This window comes from Cynocephalus volans, chromosome 1 (genome assembly GCF_027409185.1).
Source record: "Cynocephalus volans isolate mCynVol1 chromosome 1, mCynVol1.pri, whole genome shotgun sequence".
Classification (NCBI taxonomy): Eukaryota; Metazoa; Chordata; class Mammalia; order Dermoptera; family Cynocephalidae; genus Cynocephalus; species Cynocephalus volans.
The window spans coordinates 123,457,126-123,476,466 of record NC_084460.1 but is presented as its reverse complement, the minus strand read 5'-3'; the positions used below and the strand labels follow the sequence as shown (position 1 = coordinate 123,476,466).

Here is a 19,341-nt window from a genome sequence, read left to right as displayed (position 1 = left end):
ATCGATCCGATTTTATAGATGTGGAGGCTGAGGTACGAAGAGATAACTTATCTAAGTTCACAAAGCTAGTAAGTGGTAGAGCTATGAGTCTAAGTGACTTATTGTGATTCCAGAGCTTGTGCTCTTAACTGTTACACCACAGACCCTCACTTAGCCATGTGTCAATCTATTCACAGCTAGCTGACTCTCAGTGTGTGCTAATGCAGTTTCTTTCAACTTATGGCACTTAGCTTACATGAAGAAAAACTCAATTCTGCAGCCCTGGGCTCTTCTTGGGCCTGTCGTTCTTCCAACATGTGCCATTGGTTCAATAAAGATTAGATAGGAGTGTATAAATTTGGCTCAGAACAACAAACAGTTCTTTTATTGCTAGATATAGAAGTAAAAGTCACTTGACCTACTGATAGTGACTGAGACAACTGCCTCATATACAAAGTAATAATAGTTAACATTTATTAAACATTGTGCTAAGCACTATTCTGAGCACTTTTTGTATTAACTTCAACAATTTTCTTAACATCACTGTGTGGCAGGGACTATCATTGTCCTCATTTTACAGATGAGGAACTTGGGGCACAAATTCAGTAACTTACCTAAGGTCACCCAGCAGAGGGTAAGGTGCAGAGCTGAGATGCAAACTCAGGCAATTTGCCTGCAGAGCACATACCCTTCTTAATCACTGCTCTAGCCATACTACGCTGCTTCTATGTGTTGATTGAGCCAGGATCTGACCACGAAGTACTGAACTTGTGATCTCATCATTCATAATCACACTTTCTAGTTGAAATTGTGTCCATGAATGTTTCTGAATACTATGTTTTCTGAATACTGTTCGTGTTCATCTGTATGTGAGAAAAATGTAATATTTGTACAGCTATATGTGTGTTTATTAAGAATGGGGATTTTTTTGGACCCACAGGAAAGAAAGTGATGATCATGTAAGTGTAAATCATGCACCAGGCATTTAGAGTTAAAGGGAGGCAAGAAATGAAAGTAGTTAACTGATGCTAGAAGATTTGGACTATGCCGTATTCATTTTTGTATGCCCAACATCTAGAATAGTAACGGACATGTACATAGTACTCAATAAATATTTGTTGAGCTCTTTACCAATGGTTCCTGGAGGGAATGACATCTGATCTGGGTTTGAAGATGAATAAGATTTTGTCAGAGCGATCCAAGCACAGAGGCCGGGATGTGCAAAAAATCATGGCACAGGAAACAGAATAGCTGAACTACCACTTCAGTTTTGTTAGATTAATATGTTAGCCAGGATAAATAAAGAGCCTTGTATGGCCAGTTGGAGAATTAAGACTTCCTACAGTAGGCCATGGGGAGCCAGCGAAGTGTTGTAATCTGAGTGAGGCATGACCAGAATTGCATTTTCAAAAGAAAAACCAGGCAGCTGTGAGAAGAATGGTAGGTGTGAACTGAGGCAAAAGACGAGGAGACCAGTTAGGAAACTGTCACTATAGTTAGAGTAGTGGATCATCCAAATGAAATTCATATGGATGGTTGGATACCTTCATTAAGTACAATTGGCTGGATGAGATTGGTAGGAGCTGCATACCTGTACAGGGAGGTCTGGGTCAGTAGGGGTTAGAGACCTGCTTCTTGGTTAGGGGCATAAAACAAAACCATTCATGTTAGAGTAAGGCTAAAAGACAGGAGGTGATAAAATCTAGTGAAAGGAGTTTGGGAACAAGTGTGTTCATTACCACCACTCCTATTTAACATTACACTGGATATTCTAACAAGCATGATAAGAAAAAAATAAAAGGCTAAAAATGAAGAATAAAGGTGTCATTCACAATATTATGATTAACTACCCAGAATATTAAAAAGAGTGGATATATTATATATAAAGACTAACAAGAGAGGTTGCTAGAAACAAGATCCATATATTAACATCATTGACATTTGTATATATTTTTGTATGCTAATGAGATGACTGGTTGCTGGGGGATCCTGGATAGTTTTGGGGTGGGACTAGTTGCCAGGGGAACCAACCATGTGATCAGAGAATTAAAATTTTAAACTCCACTCCCTGATCTCCCAGGAGTGTGAGGGGCTAGAGGTTGAGTTCAATCGCCAATGGTTTAATAAATAATGCCTATGTAATGAAACCTCCACAAATCACCTAAAGGATGGGGATTGGAGAGCTTCCAGGTTGCCAAGTGTATTAGTTCATTTTCTGTTGCTTAAAACAGAACACCTGAAACTGGGTAATTTATAAAGAGACAGAATCTATTACTTACAATTTCAGAAGTCCATCGTCCAGGGGGTGCATCTGGTAAGGACTTTCTTCTGGGTGGTGATGCAGGGTATCACATGGCAAGGATGGCATGAGCAAGTGAACTAACCTTCTCACTTGCTCTTTTTATAAAGCCATCAGAACTGCGTCCGTGACAACCCATTAAACCATCAACTCATTACTCCATGAATGGATCAATCAGTCCATTCACAAGGGCACAGTCCTTGCGATCCATTCACCTCTTATAGGCCCCAACTTCCACCACTGCATTGGGGATTAAATTCCAACATGAGCTTGGGCAGACATTCAAATCACAGCACTGAGCACGTGGAGGTGCTGAGAGGGTCACACACCTGGAGAGGGCATGGATGCTTTGTGCCCCTTCCTCCATACTCTGCCTTGTGCGCCTCTCCCACCTGAGTTGTATCCTTTATAATAAACTAGTAATATAGTAAGTAAACTGTTTTCCTGAGTTCTGTGGGCCATTCCAGCAAATTATTGAACCCAAGGAGAGGGTTATGGGAACCTTCGATTTATAGCCAGATGGTCAGAAGCACAGGTGACAACTTCAACTCGCAACTGGCACCTGAAGTTGGCAGTAGTGCGGGGGTGGGGCGGGCAGTCTTGTGGGACTGAGCAATTAACATGTAAGGTCTGACACTATCTCCAGGTAGATAGTGTCAGAATTTAGTTAAATTGTAGAAAGTTTAGTGGGTGTCCTTTGAGAAATGGAGAATTGCTTTGTATGGGGAGAAAACCTCCACACAATTGGTGTCAGAAGTGAAATATTGTGTGAGAATATAGAGAGGGAAAAAGATTGCTTTTTTCAATTCAACTACACTACATTTAAAATATCTATAAACAAAAGCCAACAAAATGAAAAAACAAGCCAAAAACTAGGAAAAGATATTGGCTGTACATTAAAAAAGCAAAAAATTAAAAAACCCCTTAAAAAGCAGTAGGAGACAGGTTACCCAAAGGTAAGGCAGATGAACTGGCAATTCACACAGAGGCAATCTGATTCACTGTTAAACATATTAAAAGATGCTCGACTTGGACGAGTAATCAGGATGATGGAAACTAAAACAATAAATTTTATTTCACATCCATCAAATTGGTTAAAATATAAAAGTCTGAGCCAATCAAGTGTTGGTAAAGATGTGAAAAGTGTAAACTGATTCAACCATTTTGCAAAACAATTTGGCAATACCTTGTAAAACTGAAGTTGTACACATCCTAGGACATTGTGACTTCCTTTCTAGGTCTCCACTCTAGTAACCCTCACTCTTGTGCACATAGATACACGTGCAAGGATGTTCACTGCAAAGCGATTTGTGCAAAACTTGGAAACAACTTTCCGTTGTAGGGGTAATAAATAGGTTGGTGTTTATTCACTGAATGAGATAACATGTAGCTGTTGATCCCTCCCCTCCCCCTCTTTTTGTAGGCAGCCAGTGTGGGGATCTGAACTCTTGACCTCGGTGTTATAACAACATCCAGCTGTTGAAATGAATTACCTAGATCTCCAACATGGATGAATATAAAAAATATGTCACATGAATAAAGAAGCTGCACAAGCTACTGTATTATGTTAAATGTTAAGACACAAAAGAATATCATACAGTATTCTAGAAGATACAGGCATACTGCATTTTATTGAGCTTTGCTTTATTGTGCTACAAAGTTACTGCATTATTTACAAATTGAAGGTTTGTGACAGCTCTGTGTCAGACAAGTCTATCAGTGCCATTTTTCCAACAGCATGTGCTCACTTTGTGTCTCTGTCACTTTTTGGTAATTCTCACAATATTTCAAACTTTTTCATTACTATAATATCTGTTATGGTGCTTGGTGATCAGTGATCTTTGATGCTACTATTCTAATTGTTTGGGGGCACCATGAACTGGACCCATATAAGATGGCAAACCTAATCAATAAATGTTGTGTGTATTCTGACTGCTCCACCGACCAGCAGTTCCCCCATCTCTCTTCCTCTCCTCAGGCCTCCCTATTCCCTGAGACACAACAATAGTGAAATTAGTCCAATTAATAACCCTACAGTGGCCTGCCTCTTCAGTGGTCAAGTGAAAGAGAGATTCACACTTATCTCACTTCAAATTTAAAGCTAGAAATGAGTAAGCTTGGTGAATAGGCTCAAAGCTAGGCCTCTTGTGCCAAACAGGCAACCAAGTTGCGAATGCAAAAGAAAAGTTCTTGAAGGAAATTAAAAGTGCTGCTCCGGTGAACACATGAATAAGAGAGCAAAAAGCCTTGTTGCTGATGTGAAGAAAGTTTTAGTGGTCTGGGTAGAAGATCATATCAGCCACAAGATTCCTTGAAGCCAAAGCCTAATCTGGAGCAAGGCCCTAACTCTCTTTAATTGTATGAAGGCTGAGAGAGGTGAGGAAGCTGTGGAGGAAAAGTGTTCAGCTAGCAGAGAGGTTGGTTCATGAACTTTAAGGAAAGAAGCCGTCTCCATAACAAAGAATTGCAAGGGGCAGCAGCAGGTGCTGATGCAGAATCTGCAGCAAGTTATCTAGAAGGTCTAGCTGAGATCATAGATGAAGGTGGGTACCCTAAACAACAGACTTTCAATGTAGGTGAAACAACCTTCTTTTAGAAGAAGATGCCTTCTAGGACTTTTATAGCTGGAGAGAAGTCAATGCCGGGCTTCAAAGCTTCAAAGGACAGACTGCCTTTCTTAGGGGCTAGTGCAGCTGGTGACTTTAAGTTGAAACCAATGCTCATTTAGCATTCTGAAAATCCAAGAGCCCTTAAGAATTATGCTAAATCTACTCTGCTTGTGCTCTATAAATGGTACAATGAAGCCTGGATGACAGCGCATCTTTTTACCACATGGTTTACTGAATACTATAAGTCTGCCGTTGAGACCTACTGCTCAGAAAAAAAAGATTCCTTTAAAAATATTACTGCTCATTGACAATGCACCTGGTCACCCAACAAGATTAATGTTGTTTTCATGACAACTAATACAACATCCGTTCTGCAGCCCATGGATCAAGCAGTAATTTTTACTTTCAAGTCTTATTATTTAAGAAATAAAAGACAACCAACAGAGTGGGAGAAAATATTTGCAAAATATACATCTGACAAAGGATTAATATCCAGAATATACAAGGAACTGAAACAACTTTACAACAAAAAAACAAGCAACCCAATTAAAAAATGGGCAGAAGAGCTAAATAGGAATTTCTCAAAGGAAGATATACGAATGGCCAACAGACACATGAAAAAATGCTCAACATCACTCAGCATCCGGGAAATGTAAATCAAAACCACACTGAGATACCATCTCACCCCAGTTAGGATGGCTAGTATCCAAAAGACTGTGAACGATAAATGCTGGCGAGGTTGCGGAGGAAAAGGAACTCTCATACATTGTTGGTGGGACTGCAAAACGGTGCAGCCTCTGTGGAAAATGGTATGGAGGTTCCTCAAACAATTGCAGATAGATCTGCCATATGACCCAGCTATCCCACTGCTGGGAATATACCCAGAGGAATGGAAATCATCAAGTCGAAGGTATACCTGTTCCCCAGTGTTCATTGCAGCACTCTTTACAATAGCCAAGAGTTGGAACTAGCCCAAATGTCCATCATCAGATGAGTGGATATGGAAAATGTGGTATATCTACACAATGGAATACTACTCAGCTATAAAAACGAATGAAATACTGCCACTTGCAATGACATGGATGGACCTAGAGAGAATTATATTAAGTAAAACTAGTCAAGCACAGAAAGAGAAATATCACATGTTCTCACTTATTTGTGGGAGCTAAAAATAAATAAATAAATACACAAACAACCTGGGGCGGGGGGAGGGAAAAAGACACAACAATTGCAATTCCTTGAAGTTGATACGACAAGTGAACAGAAAGGACATTGTTGGGGGGGGAGAGGGGGGAGGGAGGGATGTTTCGGTAATTGGCCACAATAATCAACCACACTGTATACTGACAAAATAAAATAAAATTTGGAAGAAAAAAATAATAATAATAAATAAAAAGAAAAGAAATACATTGCCTAAGACCATAGCTGTCACAGTGATTCCTCTAATGGATTTGGGCAAAGTAAACTGAAGACCTTCTCTAAAGGATTCACTGTTCTAGATGCCATTAAAAACATTCATGATTCATGGGAGGAGGTCAAAGCATCAACATTATCAGGAGTTTGGAAGAAGTTTATTCCAACCCTCATAAATGACTTTGTGGGGTCCAGGACTTCAGTGGAGGAAGTAACTGCAAATGTGGTGGAAATAGCAAGAGAACCAAAATTACAAGTGCCTGAAGATGTGACTGAATTGCTGCAATCTCATAATAAAACTCTAATGAATGAGGAGTTGCTTTTTATGGATGAGCGAAGAAAGTGATTTCTTCACATGAAGTCTTCTCCTAATGCAGATGCTGTGAACATCATTGAAATGACAACAAAGGATTTATAATATTACATAAACAGTTGATAAAGCAGAGGCAGGGTTTGAGAGAACTGACTACAACTTTGAAAGAAGTTCTACTGTGAGTAAAATACTATCAAACAGCATCACGTGCTACAGAGAAATCTTTTGTGAAAGGAAGAGTCAATCGATGTGGCAAATTTCACTGTTGCCTTATTTTAAGAAATTGCCACAGCCACCCCAGCCTTCAGTAACCACCACTCTTAGCAGTCAGCAGCCATCAACATCACAGCAAGACCCTCTACCAGCAAAAAGATGACAACTCACTGAAGGCTCAAATGATTGCCAGCATTTTTTAGCAACAGAGTATTCTTTAAGAAAGGTATGCACATTTTTTTAGACATAATGCTATTGCACACCCAATAGACTACAGCATAATGTAAACATAAGTTTTATATGCACTAGGAAAAAAAAATTGTGGCTCACTTTATTGTGACATTTGCTTTATTGCTGGGGTCTGGGACCAGACCTGCAATATCTCCAAGGTATGTCTGTACATATATATGCAGACAAGGTATAAAAACATTCAGGGGAATGGGACTCACCAGTGGTACAGTGTTGTTTCTCTTGATGAGGGAGGGAGAAGAGGGATGGGGAGACGGAAGACTTTAGCTGAATCTTTAACATTTTATTTTTTAAAAAATAAATGAAACAAATATGCTAACCATGTAAAATCAGTTAAATTTAAGTGACATGAGATAGATGGTGTTATTTTATACACTTGTGAATCTTTGGCATATTTTGTTATTAAAAATACTTTTAAGACAAAAAAGAGAGCACTGGGTATAGAATCAGACTAAGTATGTTTGTACGATGACATTTCCACTGACATACTGTGTCACTTTGCATTAGTCAATTTTGTCCAAGAATGTTTTATCTATAAAATGGAGAACTGGATGAGATAACCTCTTTGGTCCTTTTCACCTCTGACATTCTACAGTTCAAAGGGGAGAAGGACCCAGGCTAGGAAGATGTCAGGCTCCTTTGGCTGAACAGAGGAATGCAGATCTAAGGCATCTCTACAGTGACCTCTCTCAGAGAAGGTTCTTGGTGTGATCCACACATTCTAAGCAGAGGTGTACACTCCATGCTCTGACAAAGGTCACCCATGAAACCAAGGAACTTTACACTGGCCATGCAAGGCCTAAGAATCTGATTCTCTTGACATTATCCTATAAGGAGAGAAGCCAGGGGGACAAGTGGGGGGCTTCATTCCTAGGGCTGGAGCCACAGAGAAGTCTAAGTCCCTCAGGTCATAGCAACAAAGGTACAGAACCTGGAACTTGCCACCATCACCTTTGACAACATGAAGCGCATGAGAGAAAGAGAGACAGAGGGAGGGAAGGAGAGACGGGAAGAGAGAGAGAAAGAGAGAAGGGAGAAAGAGGAAATTGATAATACAGTGGGGAAACAGAAACAATACCACTCAGCCAAGTGCTTCTCTCCTTCCCTGCCATTGCCAGTTGCCACCCCCTCCCCCAGGTCTTTGTGTCCTCTTACTGACCAAAATACACGAGGCTGTGATTGGTGGGTATGAACTCCTTCTGTTGCATCATGCCACCACTCCCTGATGCCAACCATGTATGGGTTGGTCACGGCGGTTTCCCTTCCACTATCTCTGTGAGCTCAGCCCCAAAACAAGAAGGCAAGGGGGATTTTCTTTTTCTCTAGTGTTTCTTACTTTTGTGGCAAGGCCCAGTTTGCTGTTCAGACTTAGAGCTCCCCTGATCTGATGAGCTCAGTTCATGAACAATTTCAGTAAAGGTCCTTAAGGGTCAGAACATCCTGTTCTTTCCAGCCCACTCTGGAGAGTCTGATTCAGTTAGTCTATGGGGAGGCCCAGGAAGCAGTACTTTTTTAAAAAAAAAGTTCCCAGGTGGTTCTAAGGTGCAGCCAGAGTTGAAAAGCCAGCTAAAGGGAGAGTTGAATGAGAGAATGTCCCTCATCTTTGTGACCAAATAGGGCATTCCCCAGGACAGTCCCTACATGGAACACTTTCCAACACATATCCTACCCCAGCTTCTTTTTGGTAACTGTTTTGACACCACCTAGAGTGGCAGACTGGGAAAGTTTCTACTCCCTAAGATCATTGCCCTGAGATATGTAAATTTTTCCTTTTCTGGAAATTTACCACAACAGCATAACATATTCCTGGTACATTCAGATGGGAGTTACTCTCAAGACATTATCATCAAGTAGCTGTGTAACTCTAAACAAGTAACAGTGTCTCTAAACTTCAGTTTCCTTATTTGTAACACCAGGGAGTTAGCTAGATCAGTGGGTTTCATACTGTCTTCCGAGAAGTTCTTTTTTTTTTTTTTTTTAATTTATTCTTGGATTTTGGGGGGAAAAGGTTTTCCCTATAGGTTGGTTTATTTAATTAAAATTTTTTGTTTCTTGATTCTGTTACACATAAATTATATATGGAGAAAACATAAAAAAAGGGTGCTAGGATTTGAGTATAAGATGAGGGTTTATAGAAAAAGCTAATATTTTATGTTAATTTTTGGATTACCCTGAATCCAATGAAAGTATTACATTTCTTCAGTAGTTCTAAATTTCATGAGGAATTTCAGTATTTCTGTGTCTATTTATTTAAGCTATATGCTTTGCATTTTTCTTTTATTTTTTAATTATACAAGAAGTACATGCTGATTGTACAAAATTCTTGTAATCTATAAGTAAAACATATAGGTACAATCTTTTACCCCAATCATGCTCACCTCTCCAAAAGAGCTACTTTAGTATTTTAGTATATATTTTCTCCTAAAGAGTTATATGCATTTTGAGCAAAGATCTCTGATATGATCTATGAACAATTGAAAAAATTAGTCCATCATATTTTCGGGCTTTAGCATAATTTTCAATTGCTCAAAAACTCAAAAACATGTGGATGTTATTCTATTGTATTTACATATCACTTACTTTTCTGTAAGTACACATAAATTTTCGAAAAGGTTTTCAATTCCCCAACTTTAATGTCATTCTTCAAAAGCATCAGCCTTCTCAAGACAATGAATATTGCGTGTTGTACTGAATAACCTTTTAATTTCAGCATCTGGAACATGAAATGGTGGGCCCTCGTGTTTAACTGGATCATAAGGAAGAACAGACAGGAGATAGTGAAAACCTTTCCTCAGCAGAGGCAACATCATATCTGCATAGTGTTCCCGATCATCTGGATTGATAGCCACTAATGCATCTCTATCCCAAATCCTATCAAATTTGCCAATATTTGTTCTGGGAAGATCAAAAATGCTGCAACAGTACAACAAAATATTCCCCGAAGAACTCTTAAATACTTTGGCTCCAGGAACTTCGGGATTGGGTCTTCTGAGTAAGAAAGACTCTGCTCCTTTAAAATATTCCCATATCCCAAGTTCACGGATTTTCACACCAACTACATTATGTTCCTGGTGTGCAAACCATTTTATCTCAACTACTTTTCTGAAAAGAGGAAAAAGTACCCTAGTCCATTCTCACCTTTAAAAGAGTATCCAAGTGCTTCTTTAATGGCTGATGTTCTTGGTGAAATGCAGTTTTTGGTTCACCCACTTGTCTTGCCATTCTCCCAGAGTTAGTCCTCGGTTTTTCTATACCTCATTATTGGAGTACTCTTTATTCAATGTAAGGCTCTGTGCATCCATAGTTTTGTAGACACCTTTGTTTCATAAGAAGATGTCTCTAAAGAGATTCTGGGGCAGCTGTGTCTGGTGTGGGCCTCAGGTTTCTTCCACTCATGGCAGAAGGTGGAAGGGAAGCTAGTGCGTAAGAAGATCACATAGTGAAAGAGGGAGAGAGGGAGGGAGGAAGGGAGGGGAGAGAGAGAGAGAGAGAATGCTTCTGAGAGGTTCTAAGCTCCTGAGAAAGGGTTGCCTTTGCCAGGAAGGCTGGTTTGAAAAATCACCGTACCAAACGACCCAGATCTTTTCCAGAACCATTCTACAGTTCTAAATTTTACGAGGGTAAAATTGATACTACCACCAAAGTCTACCATAACTCATATGCTTTGAGACCTGCCAAAGATTGTATTTACCAACCACTACAGACTGAATGTTTATGTCCTCCCAAAATTCGTACATTGAATCCGAATCCCCAATGTGATGATAATTGAAGATGGGGTCTTTGGGAGGTGATTAGATCATGAGGATAAAGCCTTCAAGAATGAGATTAGTGTCTTTATAAGAGAGACTGCAAAGGGCTCATATGTCCTTTCTGCCATGTGAGGACTCAGTGAGAAGATGGCCATCTATGAACCAGACAACCTGCCTGCAGTGGGTTGAATGGCCCCCCAAAATAATTGAAGCTTCATCCCCACTGTAACTCTTTAGGGTGGGAAATCCTATTACGGTAATTGAAAGGTGGGGCCTTGAAGAGGTGATTAAATTCTGAGGACCATGGCCTAGTGAATGGATTAATAATAATGGTGGTCATGGGCGTGGTTCTGAGGGCTTTAAAAGTAGAACATGTGAGAGTCTCTCTCTCTCTCTGCACCACCATTTCTGTACCTCTGGGTCACTGTCACCACTCACGAGGCCTTCACCAGATGTGTTCCCTGGACTTTGGACTTCTTAGCCTCTGAAACTGTAAGCAATAAATTTTGTTTTCTTACAAATCACCCAGTTACAGGTATTTTGTTATAAGCAACAGAAATGGACTAATACAGAAAATTGGTACCAGAAGTAGGGTGTTGTTTATAACAAATACTTGAAAATGTGGAAGTGGCTTTGGAACTGGGTGTTGAGGAGAGGCTGGAAGAACTTGAAGGAGCAGGCTAGAAAAAGCCTAGCTGCTGGTGGGAGTCTAGAAGACAAGAAAACCAGGGCAAGTTTGGAACTTCTTACAGACTGTTTAAATGGTGGTGACCAGAGTACTGATAGAAATATGGACAGTAAAGGCCATACTGAGGTGATATTAGATGTAAGTAAGAACGAGCTTTTTGAAAACTGGAGCAAAGATCACTCTTGCTGTATTAGTCCATTTCTGTTGCTATAAGAGAAATACCTGAGACTGGGTAATTTATAAAGGAAAGAGGTTTATCTGGCTTACAGTTCTGGGACAGCTGCATCTGGTGCGGGCCTCAGGCTGCTTCTACTCATGGCAGAAAATGGCAGGCAGCTGGTGGGTACGAGCAGGTCACATGGCTACAGGAAGAGAGAGAGAGAGAGAGAGAGAGAGAGAGAGAGAGAAGGTGCCAGGGTCCTTTAAACAATCAGCTCTCCAGAGAACTAATAGAGCAAGAACTCACTCACTGCCCCTTTTCCCCCAGGAAGAGCATTAATCCATTCATGAGGGATCTGGCCCCATGACTCAAACAGCTTCCAGCACTGTCACACTGGGGATCAGATTTCCACATGAGTTTTGGGGGGACAACACATCCAAACTCTATCACTTGCTATGAACTAGCAAGGAATTTGGTTGCATTCTGTTCACGACCAAAAGTTTTATGGAATGTGGAACTTCAAGGTGCTGAAATTTCTAAGCAGCAAAGTATTAAGGAAGCTGCATGGCTACTTGCAACAGCGTATGTTGAATTATGACAGAAAAGACTTGAGGTAAAGCCAGAATTTATAATTCAAAAGAGAGCAGAGGGCAAAAAATTGGAAAACTTTCAGCTTGGCCACAAATGCAAGAGTGTAGCCATCTGACTCATTGCTAAGGAGATTAATACAGAAGAAAGGGATTATGATGAAAAGGGAAAAAAGACCTTGAAGGTATTTCAGAGACTGCCTCTTCCATTACAGGCCCAGAGGCCTAGGGAGACAGAATGGTCTCAGAGAACAGGCCTGAGGTGCCCTCCGCAGCCTTGCTGCCCAGGGCCACCTTGGGAAGGTGCTTCAAGCACCAGCATCTCAGCTGCTTTGGCTGCTCCAGCTATGGTTAAATTGGCCCCAGGTGTGGCTGGACACACAGCTTCAGAAAACACAATCGGGAAGCCTTGGTGGTATTTATGTGGTGTTAAGTCTGCAGGCTCATAGAATGCCAGAGATGTGAAGGCATGGGAGCCCCCACCCAATTATAAAGGATATATGGAAAAGCCTGGGAACCCATGAAGAGACCTGTCACAGGGGTATAGTCACCCAAGACAGCCTTCACTGGAGTAATGCCTAGCAGGTTGGAGTTGCAGCAGAGAAACCCCATCAGCACCATGTCTAGTGGAGCCATGAAAGCGGGACCACCATGGCGAGCCCAAAACTGTGGAGCTACCAGAGTGGAACACCAGCTTGGGAGAGCTGAAGTGTGGCCTGGGGCCAGGAAAGCCACAAGAGAGGAGCTGCACAAGGACCTGGGGACCCAACACTTACACCAGTGTGCAGAAGAGGTCAAACGTTAAGGCACGGTACATGATTCACCAGCTTTGGGATTTAATGCCTGCTCTACTGGGTTTCAGACTTGCTTAGAATCTGTTGCCACTTTCTTTTGGCCTGTTTCTCCCTTTTGAATGAGAATATGTATCCTATGCTTGTCTCACTCTTGTGTCTCAGAAGTAGATAACTTGTTTTGATCTCACTGATGGGGCTTGGGACTTCTGAGTTCAAACAAGTTAAGATTTGGGGGATGGAATGAATGTATTTACCTGTGAGAAGGACATAAACTTTGGGGTCCAGGGTTGGAATGATATGGATTGAATTCTGTCCCCCAAGTTTTATATATTGAACTTTAATCCTCATTGTGACTGTTGAGGGTGAGAAATCCTATTATGGCCCTGAAGAGGTCGTTAGATACTGAGGACCATGCCTTAATGAGTTAATCCTAATGAATGGATTAATAATGGTGGTAATGGGCATGGTTCCGAGGGCTTTAAAAGGAGAGTCTCTCTCTGCTTCTGCCATCTCACAATGTGATACCCCATGTTGCTGAAGCCACCACCAAGGAAGACCTTTACTAGATGTGTTCCCTGTGCTTTGGATTTCCCAGCCTCCAAAACTGTAAGCAATAAATTTTGTTTTCTTACCAATTATCCAGTTCCAGGTATTTTTCTATAAGCAACAGAAATATATTAATACACCGCCCTCACCAGACATTGAATCTGCTGGCATCTTGATCTTGACCTTCCCAGTCTTCAGAACTGTGAGAAATAAAGTCTGTGTGTATAAGCCACCCTATGTATACTAGTTTCTTATAGCAGCCTGAAAGAACTAAGACACCAACCCTGCTATATTAGTCCGTTTTCTGTTGCTTATAACAAAATACCTGAAACTGGGTAATTTGTGAAGAAACAATGTTTATTTCTCACAGTTTTAGAGACTGGGAAGTCCAAAGTCCAGGGAACACATCTGGTAAGGACCTTGTTGTTGGGTGGTGACTCTTCACAGCAATGCAGGATGTCACAAGGCAGATGGCTTGAGCAAGAAAGCTAAGTTTCTCAGTTGCTCTCCTTTTAAAGTTATCAGAACCACATTCCTCACAGTCTAATCACCTCTTTAAAGACCCCCTTTTGATGACTATAATAGGATTTCCTACCCTCTTAACAGTTACAGTGGGGGTTAAGCTTCAATGAGTTTGGAGGGACATTCAATCCACAGCACCTGGTCTAAAGCAAAGGTTATATATTGCTTCTTGCAAGCCAAATCCAGCACATAGATCTGTTTTGTTTTTTGTCAAAAGTGTCTTTTTCTTTCCTTTATATCTTTAAAAAACTTTTAAAAATTGAAGTTTAAGATTATTTTGAAATATGCACAAATCTGTATGACTCAATGTACTATCACAAAGTACACCTTTGCACCCACCACTGTGGGCAAGACATAGAACAGTATCACCATCCCAGAAGCTCCTCTTTGTGGTCACTTTTAATCCTCTCTTCCTTTCTCCTTCCCATAGGTAACCACCATCTTGACTTCCTTCTTACATTATAGATTGGCTTTGCCTCCTTATATCATTTATCTAAAAGAAATAATGTAGTACACATTTTGGGGGTTTGTCCCTTTTGCTCAAAATATGTTAGCGGGATTCAAATATGTTTTTGCATGCATCAGTAGCTTATTTTCATTTCTGAGTTGTATTTCATTGTATTAGAATATACAACAATCTGTTTATCCATTCTGTTATTGTTAGACATTTTGTTTCTACTATTTGGCTATTATGAATAATGATACTATAAACATTCGCATGTACAGGTTTTTATAACTACACATCCACTGATTTTTGCTTCTATAACTCAGGGTGAAATTATTTGGTCATAGGGTGTGTGTGGTGATTTTAAGACATGTTCATATCTTCTTCAATTCTCCTCCTTCAAAAGGGGGAGACTAAATCCATGACCCTTAGGTGTGGGCTGAGCTTAACGACGTACTCCCAATGAATAGAATAGCAGAAGTGACAGCGTATTATCTCTAAGACTAGGTCATTATATTAATCCATTTCTGTTGTTTAAAACAAAATACCTGGAACTGGTAGTTTGTATGTAAACAAAACTTACTGCTTACAGTTTCAGAGGCTGAGAAGTCCAAAATTCAGGGAACACATCTGGTGAGGGTCTTTCTTAGTGGTGGCTTACAGCAATGTAGGGGTCTCACATGGCAGAAAATGGCAGGGCAGAGCAGAGACAGAGAGAGACTAACCTCTTCATTCATTCTCATTTTAAAGCTCTCAGAACCACACACATGACCACCATCTTAATCCATTCTCTAGGCATGGTCCTCAGAATATAACCACCTCTTCAAGGCCCTGCCTTTCAATTACTATTATAGGATTTCCCACCCTCTTTACACTGTCACAGTAGGGACTATATTTGGGGGAACATCAATCCACAGCAGTCATAAAAGACAATATACCTTCTTCCTTGCCCACTCGGGAGAAAAAGTTGCCATGTCATGAGAACACTCAAGCAGTCCTACGGAGAGGTCCACATGGTAAGGAACTAAGGCCTCCTGCCAATAGCCATCTTGAAAGAAAAATTTCCAGCTGCAGTCAAGTCTTCGGAAGAGCTGACATTTCTCACAGAAGGGTTGAGAGACCCTAAGCCAAAAACCATACAGCTAAGTTGCTGTCAAATACCTGACATATAGAAACAGTGAGAGAATATACATTTATTGTTCTGTATCATTAAGTATTGGGACAATTTGCTATGCAGCAATAGGTAACCAGTACAGTATGGATATGTTCGACCTTAATAGAAAATACCAAAGATTTTTCCAAATTTACCTGCACACCAGCAGTGTTTGAGATTTTTTGTTATTCTACATACTTAGCAACATTTGGAACCGACAATCTTTTTAACTATAGCTCTGTTGGTGGGTGTGTACTGGTATTGTACTGCAGATTAATTTGCATTTCTCTGATGACTAATGGAATTGAGAACTCTTTTTATATGTTGACTGGACTTTTGAACTTTTGGATGTCCTTTTTTGGGACTCGGTGGAGTCTGTTTATTTTTCTATTTGATTTCCTTTTTCTTATCGAAGTTTGTAGGAGTTTGTTATGCATCCTGGTTATAGCCCTTTTTGTGGTCATATAAGTTCAAAACGTCACCTCCTAATTTGCTTTTTTGCTCTCTAATGATATTGAAGATGAACATATATCTTAATTATTTATTTTAAGGAAGTTTAATTTACCAATCTTTTTCTTTAAAGTTAAGATTTTTGTGTCTTCTATAAGAAATAATGTCTTTCTCAGAATTATAGATACTCTCCTCTATTTTCTCCTAATAGTATTATATTTCCCTTTTTACATTTAGATCTACAATCCACATGGAACTGAGGTGTGAGGTAGGGGGTTAAGTTTAAGTTTTTCTCTTATGAATATACAATTTACTAAGCACATTTTTACTGAAAATTGAATTCTTTCCCTACTGCTCAGCAGTGTCAACTTTACCCAAAGTCAAGTGTCCATACATGTGTGAATATGATTCTGGATTCTCTTCCATTGGTCTATTTGCCTATCCTTGTGCCAATACCATACTCTTTTAATCATTATAGTTTTAAAATATTAGTTCTCATGGGAACTAATAGAGTGAGAACTCACTCACTACCCCTCCTCCCCCAGGGAGAGCATTAATCCATTCATGAGGGATCCACCCCCATGACTCAATCAGTTTCCAACACTGCCACATTGGAGATCAAATTTACACATGAGTTTTGGAGGGGACAACACATCCAAACTCCATCACCTGTCTTTGTGTTGTCAGCATATTTCTTCTTCTTGATCAACTCTGCTGCTGAATGCCTCTAGAGAAGTTTTCTGTTTAGGTATTGCATTCTTCAGCTCAAAATTTTTGTCTTGTTCTTTTTAATATTTCTTATTTTTGTTGAAATTCTCATTTGGTTAATGCATCACTTTCCTGAACTCATTGATCTTGAATTTGATGGTTATCTTGAATTCTTTACCATGTAAATGCATATACCTTCATTTCTTTAGGGTCCGTTTCTGGAGGTTTATTTTGTTCCTTTGATTTGACCATTTTTCCCTGTTTCTTCATGTTCCCTATAGCTGTGTTGGTATCTGCACATTTGAAAAACAGCCACTTCCTCCACTCTTTACCAACCGGCTTTGTACTGGGAAAGACATTCACCTATCAGCCTGGCTAAAGATTTGGGGACTTTTCAAACATTTTCTGTGGAAGTGTTTTCTCTGGACTTGTGCATGTGGCTTCCTAATTAGAGGAATTTACTACATTCTGTTTTTCAGGAGTTCATAATCTCTTGTTCTCTCTGGTATCTATCTGCTATTCCATGTTGTCCTCTGAAGTAGCAGCATGCCATCTAGCTCTTTTTTGTTCTTGGCAGCCCTCAGTCATCTAGAGTATGTTAGGCCTTGTCAGCACCCCAAGTTGGGCTACACAAAAAACAATCCCTCAGGCAGTCCCCTGAAAAGCCAGAATGTTGGACACATGCTCTACTCTTCTCTGGCCCTGCTGAAGAAGTGAGCACCAAGGTGTGTTGGCCTCTGCTGTACTACATGTCCTCTGGAGTAGTAGCACGTCACCCAGTTCTTCTTTCTTTCCAGGGGCCCCCAGACTTCTAGAGTATGCCAGCAATTCTAGACAGGCAAGAAAGAAACCAATCCCTTGGGCATCCCCTCATCCCCCTGAAAAGCTGTAATGTTGGATGCACACTCTACTTTTTTCCATCCCCCTGAGGGAGAGGCTGCTGAGCTATATTGGCCTGTGTCTGCTGTACCAAGGGCCCTATAGAGCAGCAGCACATCCCTCAGCTCTTTTTTTGCTCTCAGTATCCCCCAGGCATCTAGAGTATGCTGGGTCCCTCAGCTCTCTGGGACAGGTGAGATAGAATCCAGTCTCTCAGGCAGCCCCCCTCTTCCTTTCCTCAAGAAGAAGTCAGGAACTGGGAATTTCCTCCTGATCATGTGGCACTGTGCTGAGGAGAGGGACTATGGTGAGAGGGTGCCACAAACTTTCCTACTGGCTTTGTTACAGCTGGTTTTGTGCTCACCTAATGTGATGCAGACTCTTAACTGTCTTCTGGACTTCTCACAAAGCGAATTGCTCTGTGTATTGCTGCTGAAACAGTACCTCAACATGAGCAAAAAGAGTCTGAGGTTTTCTCTTCTGCCATCTTGCTGATGTTCACTGTGGTTTTGATTTGCATTTCCCTAATGACTAGTGGTTTTGAGCATCTTTTCATGTGCCATTCGTATATTTTCTTTGGAGAAATTTCTATACAAATCCTTAGCCTATTTTTAAATAGGTTTTGTTGTTGTTATTGTTGCGTTGTAGGAGTTTTTTTATATATTTTGGATATCAATCCCTAAACATTTGTTGTTTTGAGCAACTAAGTTTTGGGATAACTTGTTATGCAACAACGGATAACTAATGAATACTAAAAACTCATGTTACAAATATATTAATTACAAGATTGTAATATAAAAATAATAAAAATGATATAGTGTCTGACATTATGAAGATACTTTTATTATTATATATTTACTTGAGGTACTATGAATGGACAATTTAATGTTTAATAAAAAGTTTGTAATAACATGAAGAAATGTTTATGCTTTCTTAAGTGAAAAGTAGAGTATACATTGATTCCAAGAAACTGAAAAATGACATTCCATACCTTCGATATTTATAACAAATGGGGTTTACATAAATTTATTCTTGTTTTTTATCTCATTTAATGTCTAATGTGTCATTTAGTCATAAATACTATTTTATTTCCATTCCTGCTCTGCAGTAATTTGGAAGTAGATAATGTTTTTAATTATATTATTGCTGTCTTTATTTTTTTTAAATTCTCAAGTCTAGATAAAATTATCAAAGTTCACAAAAAAATTGCTCCATATTTTTATTTGAAGATTAACAATTTGTTGATTTTGCTTCCTTTTTCAGATAGCAGTGACATCATGGTATTTTTAAACTTCCTTAAAAATAATATACGTAATCTACTTCTAATAACTTTTTCTTACTTAGCATTCTGGTCAAAACTCAGCAGAGATGTTTGTCAGCCACAGCTTCTCCACTCTTAGACTTTGAATTTTAATTCATTTCTTATTATTCTGGATCACATCTGTAAGCAATTTATTTAGGAAGGATATCTGTCTTGGTGGTGGTAACTTTGTTGTTGTTTTCTTGTCTGCTTGATGATATATTTCTATTGACTTCACACTTAACTGGCATCTTATCTAGGTAAAGAATGCTAACTCAAAACTCT

The 19,341-nt window shown here is 39.8% G+C and overlaps 1 pseudogene; it reads right to left on the bottom strand.

Annotated features, from left to right (window-relative positions):
- Window positions 1-9,651: 9,651 nt before the first annotated feature.
- Window positions 9,652-10,377, bottom strand: LOC134360425 (thiopurine S-methyltransferase-like; annotated as a pseudogene).
- Between the last annotated feature and the right edge of the window lie 8,964 nt (window positions 10,378-19,341).